The sequence below is a fragment of the Delphinapterus leucas genome, chromosome 3, assembly GCF_059928025.1.
Source record: "Delphinapterus leucas isolate spDelLeu-1000000601 "Yukka" chromosome 3, BTC_Dleu_Yukka2, whole genome shotgun sequence".
In the NCBI taxonomy this organism is placed as follows: domain Eukaryota; kingdom Metazoa; phylum Chordata; class Mammalia; order Artiodactyla; family Monodontidae; genus Delphinapterus; species Delphinapterus leucas.
Window position 1 is genome coordinate 113,203,557 of NC_143131.1, and position 7,352 is coordinate 113,210,908.

A 7,352-nucleotide genomic window follows, 5' to 3' on the forward strand; every position below is an offset into this window, starting at 1 on the left:
GAACAGTTACTGCAATCACTGCTCGAACATTCTAATATTTCCAGACTGTCTTGAGCAAAACTTTCCTTCTCTTTGTGCAGGCCCCTACTTTGTGGCTGACACTCTGTAGAAGTCCCCCACCCAGAGGCCGTGGCATGGAGGCCTGAGGCTGGAAAAACAGCTTGTCATTATTTACCTTCCAGCACTTTCAGCTCTTCTCTTCTGATCTTGGTCTTGAAAAGGGGGGGGGGGTCAATCCAACAGGTGAAAACACTCCTGGAAATGGCTCAAGAAGGCCTCCTAGTGGGTGGTCAGATGAGAGCACTGAACCATGGACCCCCAGGGTTTCCTTTTTCTCAGCAAATAACCTAAATTCATAGCGGTCCTGGAGGTATCAAAGGGAAAAAAATACCTAGTTCCCCTCCATACATGACAAAACTATTTCAAAATAGCCAAATGGACTGGAGAAGCGGTTTTATTCTTGCCCATCCTGCTTTGGAAAAGTTGAAAATGCAGGTGCATTAAAAATACCAAGTGGAGAGAGCTCTTGCATCCGGCTTCTCAAGCCTTTGTACAGGTTTTCCCAGCCAAAGGGGGGAAACATTAAAAGTTTTGAAACCCTGGGATCCATGGCTATTAAAGAAGTATCTAAATTCTAGATATTCCTCTCCTAGGGCTTCTCCCATATCCTGACTAGCCAACAGCAGAGGGCTCTCACAGGGACAAATAATACGCACAACTTTTTTTAATCTGCTTATGATAATTGTCTCAAATTAACATCACAAGGCAGTGGAAATTGCATTCCCCAAAGGCTTCCTACTGCAGGAAGTTACCCTGCTCCTTACTGCAAAGGTAGTAAAGGTTAAAATTAGGTTAGCCTCTGTTTTGCAAAAGTTTGTTAATCCATCATTTATATTCATATAAGATGGTGTTTTGTATCAAAATTCATGAATGTTTTAACCTGTTGTAAATGTTAAGCTTAAGTGTTTTCTGTTGAATTAGACAAGTCTTCTCTTTGCCAGAAACATTAAAATTGATATTCTTATAACAGCAGTTGAGCGACTGCTTTAACCTAACTGAATGGATATTCAGCGCTCAGATCACAGAAAGTTCTAGTTCTTCGCTATTTTGTACGCCTCGGGCCATACCAGGAGTTGAGTCTGAGTGCCTTATTTTAAGCGCAGCACTGATGAACTGAAGTGCTCACAGGGAAGGAGATGGAGGAGGGGAATCAGAGACCAGGTTACATGGGAGCAAAGGACACAGTGGAGAGGCCCTAGGACTGTCTTCAGATCTTGGAAGGGCTGTTTTCTAGAATACGGCTCATTCTTCGTTGCTTTCCAAGGCAGGCATAAGGCCAAAGAGTGAGAGCTCTATACAATTAGATTTAATCTTTAAATAAAAGAACTTTAAACAATTAGAGATGTCAGAAAAATACAAAATGCTTCGTTGGGTTGAACCGAGCTTCCAGTCATCTCACATCTACAATAAATTCATGATTGAACTAGATACATAATTAAATATTTTACGATTAAAAAAATATGGGGGCTTCCCTGGTGGCACAGTGGTTGAGAGTCCGCCTGCCGATGCAGGGGACACGAGTTTGTGCCCGGTCCGGGAAGATCCCACATGCCGCGGAGCGGTTGGGCCCGTGAGCCATCGCCGCTAAGCCTGCGCGTCCGGAGCCTGTGCTCCGCAGCGGGAGAGACCACAAAAGTGAGAGGCCCGCGTACCGCAAAAAAAAAGAAAAAAAGAAGTATGGCCACAGCTATTTGTTTTTAGGAAGACCTGAAAATGTTTAAGAAAAGCAGACTCTTTTGTTATTCTATTAGTTTTGCTGAATAGGACCCTGTGGCTGATCATCTTAATCCCAACTGGAGTTCTGAAACCTGTTGCCTGCCTGGCTGCCTTTGACATCTACTCACATAAGGAATAATTAATAGCAAAACAACAAAAATGCTTTATATTTGTGTGCTTCCTCTTTTTTTTTTTTTTTTTTTTTTGGTTCGCAGGCCTCTCACTGCTATGGGCTCTCCCGTTGCGGAGCACAGACTCCGGACGCGCAGGCTCAGCGGCCATGGCTCACGGGCCCAGCCGCTCTGCGGCATGTGGGATCCTCCCGGACCGGGGCACGAACCCGTGTCCCCTGCATCGGCAGGCGGACTCTCAACCACTGCGCCACCAGGGAAGCCCCTCCCTCATTTTAAAATATCTAAATTTTAGCTGTTTCTCTTTATATACATTTATGTATATGTATTTCCAAATTATGTATTTATATATTCCAGAAATAATTTTAGCTTTCAGGAGGACTCACATATCCTTTGTATTAATTCTATTAACCCCAAAGAACAGTTTCCCCAGCACAAAAGGGAGAAAATTATTACATTCCTACTGTTAGTCAGTGGTGGTAGAGGATTTTCCCACAGTTCAAGAACAAAATCCTCCTTTGAGAGTGAAACTCTTAAGTAAGCACACAGTACACTTTTTGTGTAAGAAATTTGCTTAAGGAGCTAGTTCTTCCAAACAACCCAATCAAAAAATGGGCAGACGACCTCAATAGACATTTCTCCAAAGAAGACATCCAGATGGCCAACAGGCATGAAAAGATGCTCAACATCACTAATTATAAGAGAAATGCAAATCAAAACTACAGTGAGGTATCACCCCACACCAGTCAGAATGGCCATCATCAAAAAGTCTACAAATATTAAATGCTGGAGAGGGTGGAGAAAAGGGAACCCTCCTACACCTTTGGTGGGAATGTAAATTGGAACAGCCACTATGGAGAACAGTATGGAGGTTCCTTAAAAAACTAAAAATAGAGTTACCATATGATACAGCAATCCCACTCTTAGGCATATATTCAGAAAAGATGAAAACTCTAATTCGAAAAAATATATGCACCCCAATGTTCATAGCAATACTATTTACAATAGCCAAGACATGGAAGCAACCTAAGTGTCCACTGACAGATGAATGGATAAAGATATGGAATATGGTACAATGGAATATTACTCAGCCATAAAAAAGAATGAAATAATGCCATTTACAGCAACATGAATGGACCTAGAGATTATCATACTGAGTAAGTCAGACAGAGAAAGATAAATATCACAAGACATCACTCATATGTGGAATCTAAAAAAATGATACAAATGAACTTATTTACAAAACAGAAACAGACTCACAGATATAGAAAACAAACTTATGGTTACCAAAGGGGAAGGGGAGGGGGAGGGATAAATTAGGAGTTTGGGATTAACAGATACACGCTGCTGTATATAAAACAGATAAGCAACAAGGAGCTACCATATAGCACAAGGAACTATATTCAATATCTTGTAATAACCTATAATGGAAAAGAATATATATATATATATATATACACACACACATATATATGTATAACTTGATCACTTTGCTGTACACCTGAAACCAGCACAACATTGTAAATCAACTATACTTCAATTAAAAAAAAGAGAGAGAGAGATAGTTTTTCAATAAAAAGCAAGAAGGGGAATTCCCTGGTGGTACAGTGGTTGGGACTCAGCACTTTCACTGCTGGGCCCAAATTCAATCCCTGGTCAGGGAACTGAGATCCTGCAAGCCATACAGCCCAGCCAAAAAAAAATAAACTAGCAATTTTGGGGGTTTGGGTTTTAAAAAAAGCAAGAAGAGGTGATATGGATGTGGTCCCACTCCTGAATTTAGCTAAGTTTATTTTTTATCTTGCCCCTCCCCTTCTCAAGAAAGAAAATGCAGCAAAGGGATGGTGATGACTGGCAAGAGGCCTGGGCTCATCTCCCGTGCTCTGAGGAACAGATGGAGGGAAGCAGCCAGGCATTGGGCCCTGGGGTGGACACTGCTGCCAGTCACAGGGCAAGAACTGCACTTTTCTAATACTTTTGGACTCACCAAGACTGGCCAGGGACTGGTTGGCACCACACCACGACTAGATACCAGATCACTTCTCAGCATCTAACCAGGAAGTTCTGTCACCTGTTATATACTCTCCCACACTGTGAATATTAATTGCAGACAAACTTTCTGCTTCTGCCATCTCTTTAGCCACAGGATTAACCTGTGGGGCTAGTGAAAAGAGAACTACATTTTAGTGTGCCAGATTTAGTACACACAAAAAAATACTGGAAGCTAGCTTAAATTGAATTTCAGATAAACAAATAATTTTTTAGTGTAAGTATATCCAGAATGTGTTTTCTCTGGCAATCTGCCACATTTTCCCAATCAATATTTAAGACTTAGAAAGAAAAATGAATGAATGAATGGTGAGGAAGATCAATAGGACAGAAATCACAGAGGTGTAATTAATGCATGTCTAACACTTTTAAAATTTTTGTTTTTGTCAATTTAAAATATTTTCTATTAATTTTTCTTAATTTTTAAATTTTCATAAAAATAACATATATACCCCCAAAATTAAAAAGTTAAATAGTACTGAAAGAGACATGGTGAAAATAGCAGTCTCTTATCCCACCCAACCCCAGCTCCCTGTTTGATGCTCAGAGGTACCCAGTTAAACGCTTTCAGCTGTTTCTCCCAGTTTTAACCTCCTCTCCCATCTTTCTAAATCATATATTTATAGTGTTCTTTTGTTGATTTGTCAATTTTAAACATTACCCATTTTCTTGCAATCATGGGAGATGAGGATTGGTTTCTTTTCCTTCTTCCACCTACATCCTCCTTCCCTTTCCTCCAGCTTCCCATCACTGTATCACAGCCTTTGGTTAAATCAATAATCTGTGTTAACATTATTATGGCTCTGTAAATTTTTGTGTGTTGCCTTTATCTTCTTTTACAGTGTTTGTGTTGTGGGGTTTTCTGTAGGTAGCAATTGCCTCAGATTTTTTATTGACTCAGTTTTTGGTAAACTTTTTCTCACAAACTTATTCTCACAACTAATTCTCACAACCATCTAATAGCCCCTCAACATAATCTTCCACCTAGTCACACCTGTTAGGTAATCCATCTGGCCCATCTCTATCCTGAGTCCTCTATTCTCTGGCTCAAAGGGGGACATCCCTAGGCCTACTGCCCCCCTGGCATCCAGGTCTCCTTTACCATCATCCTGGGAATCCCTATGCCCTCTCCTGGGTATGTCTTCCTCATTCTTGGATTGTTCTCTTATTTGGGTGGAGAGCTTCCTGAGAAAGGGAGCATGAGAGGCAAATTACTTGTGATCTCCCATGTCTTCAAGTGTCTTTTATTCTACCCTTTCTCTTAATGGTTTAGGTTTGGATTTCTAAGCTATAAATAATTCTCACTCAGAATTCTGAAGTCCTGACTCCATTATCTTCCAGCTTCCAGTGTTGCTGCTGAGAAGTCTGGTCTTTCTGATCTTTTCCTGATCCTCTCAATTGACCTGTATTTCCTTTCTGAGTCCTTTTGGGGTCTTTTCTTTATCCCTGGTGTTCTGACATTTCATGAAAATGAACCTTGAGAGAGAAATCTTTTCTTTCCCTGAAGATTTCATAGCATTTGTAAAGCTTTCTCCTCCTCTCTAAACTTATGCATTCTTTCTCCCTCCCCAACACCTATCTCTCATGCCTGAGGCTTTCCTTAAATGTCTGGGGATCTTGGCTCTCAGATCATATTTAAGAGTCATGTGCTGAAGAGATGACTGGATGGTCAGCATGCTTGGGTAGACCTTGTCTACCAGTGGATTGCCCCGTAGAGGGTGAGCTGGCTCTTCTATTGGGCGTCTGTAACGGGATCATGTCTGTATCTGTAGGCCTTCCCCTTGAGTCTGCTCGGTTTCTTCAGAAGAGTTCTTGAGTCTTCAGCCTGCGGTGTGCCTGGTTGCCAGGCTTCCTAGAAGCAGGGTGAGGAAAAGGGGCTGCAAGTTTACCTCTTAGTATCAGGGTTTCCATTTATTACCCATATTTTCAGTTCTGTACTCCATACTCACCCTCCATAGTGCCTGATGAGCTGACCCAAATTCCCCATGGGCACTTGAAGTCTCCTGCAGGAGCAAGCGAGGTGTGGCGAACCCACTGCCCACAGGGACCGTGCTCTCATGCAGTCTCCACCAGTTCCCCACTCCGCACCCCATGTGCAGCTCTGCCCTCCCTGTCCCAGCAGTCTGCTCACTTCTCACCCATAAGCCCTCTGTAGGCATCAGGCCTTCAGCCTCCCCCTTGCTGCCATGTGACTCGCCACTCCTTCCTCTGCTTCCTGCCTTCCAAAAATGTGCTGACATACTTCATCTGCTGCCATGTCCTCCCTTATCTGCATAAACCTTGTGGATTTGTAACTCTTTTTACTCCTTTATGGTTGTTTGTAGTAGGGCTTTGGGAGGGAGCAGATGGAGCTTCATGAGAGGCTCTTTTGTCACATTTAGCCAGAAGTTCTTTAGAGTCCACTTTCACTCTGAAGTACTTGAGGGGAACAATTTCCAGGCCACGTTCTGAAATAACTCCTGCTGTCAATCAACACACTTTTTATTGTGTTTTGGGCTAGGTGTTTCTTTGTGGGAAATGGAGCAAAGTCCAAACACACACATTGTTTAATCATATTAGTAAAACACTTCTGACCTTTTGAACAAGATCCAAATGGGTTTCTCTGCTTTTGTCTAGGAACAGGGACAGAAAAGCATGAGAGGCACTTTGAAACATGGTCCCGGGCCCCAATGCTTACCAGACCTGCTCTGTCTTTTGGGCTTGAATAAAAGCAGGGAGAATGCTGAAATACCATCTTCTTTGAATTAATCATGAGCCCCACCTCTCCTGCTATCCTGTGTTTACACATTACTGCTATTGTGTTGTATCTGCTGGCGGATCTCCTTTCATCTGCAGCCACACAAGCCCTCTTCATTTAAAGCTGCACACATGGCTCTTGAATTAAGAGGGCATTTTAGCAATAATTCCTCATTCCTCTTATTGAAGGGCTCAAAGTCTTAGGGAAGGATCACTGCTGTTTCAATTGACATCTAAAGTCCAGACAAGCTAAGGAGAGAGAGCAGGGCCAGGAGGCTGTCACAGGGAAACGTGGATGAGTAGATCAGGATGGAGAGGGCCTTGAATGCCACACTAAGGACTTTGCACCGGCCTACAGGCAGTGGGGAGCCACCAAGGAATCTTGAGCAGGACAGTGACCTGAGATAAACTGTGCTTTAAGAAAATTAAGCTGATAGCTGTGGGTGGGAGGGTTTGGAACAGGGAGAGGCTGGAGTCTAGGTGGCCAGTAAGACAAAGTGGCTCTTAATCCTGGCTTCATAGACCACTGGGAGAGCTTTGTAAAAATCCAGACCCTGGCCTCCACCCTGCTGGATTGTTTCAGGTTTCTGGGGAGGGGACCAAGAATCTGTGTTCTAATACATTCATCAGGTACAGCAGTGAGCTAGACGGCTATTTTTT

The 7,352-nt window shown here is 42.6% G+C and overlaps 1 pseudogene across 1 annotated transcript in view; it reads left to right on the forward strand.

Annotated features, from left to right (window-relative positions):
• LOC149749644 (ADP-ribosylation factor-like protein 2-binding protein pseudogene) overlaps positions 1 to 7,352 on the forward strand; it is a 98,495-nt pseudogene that overhangs the window by 22,059 nt on the left and 69,084 nt on the right. The gene's annotated exons all lie outside the window — the stretch shown is intronic.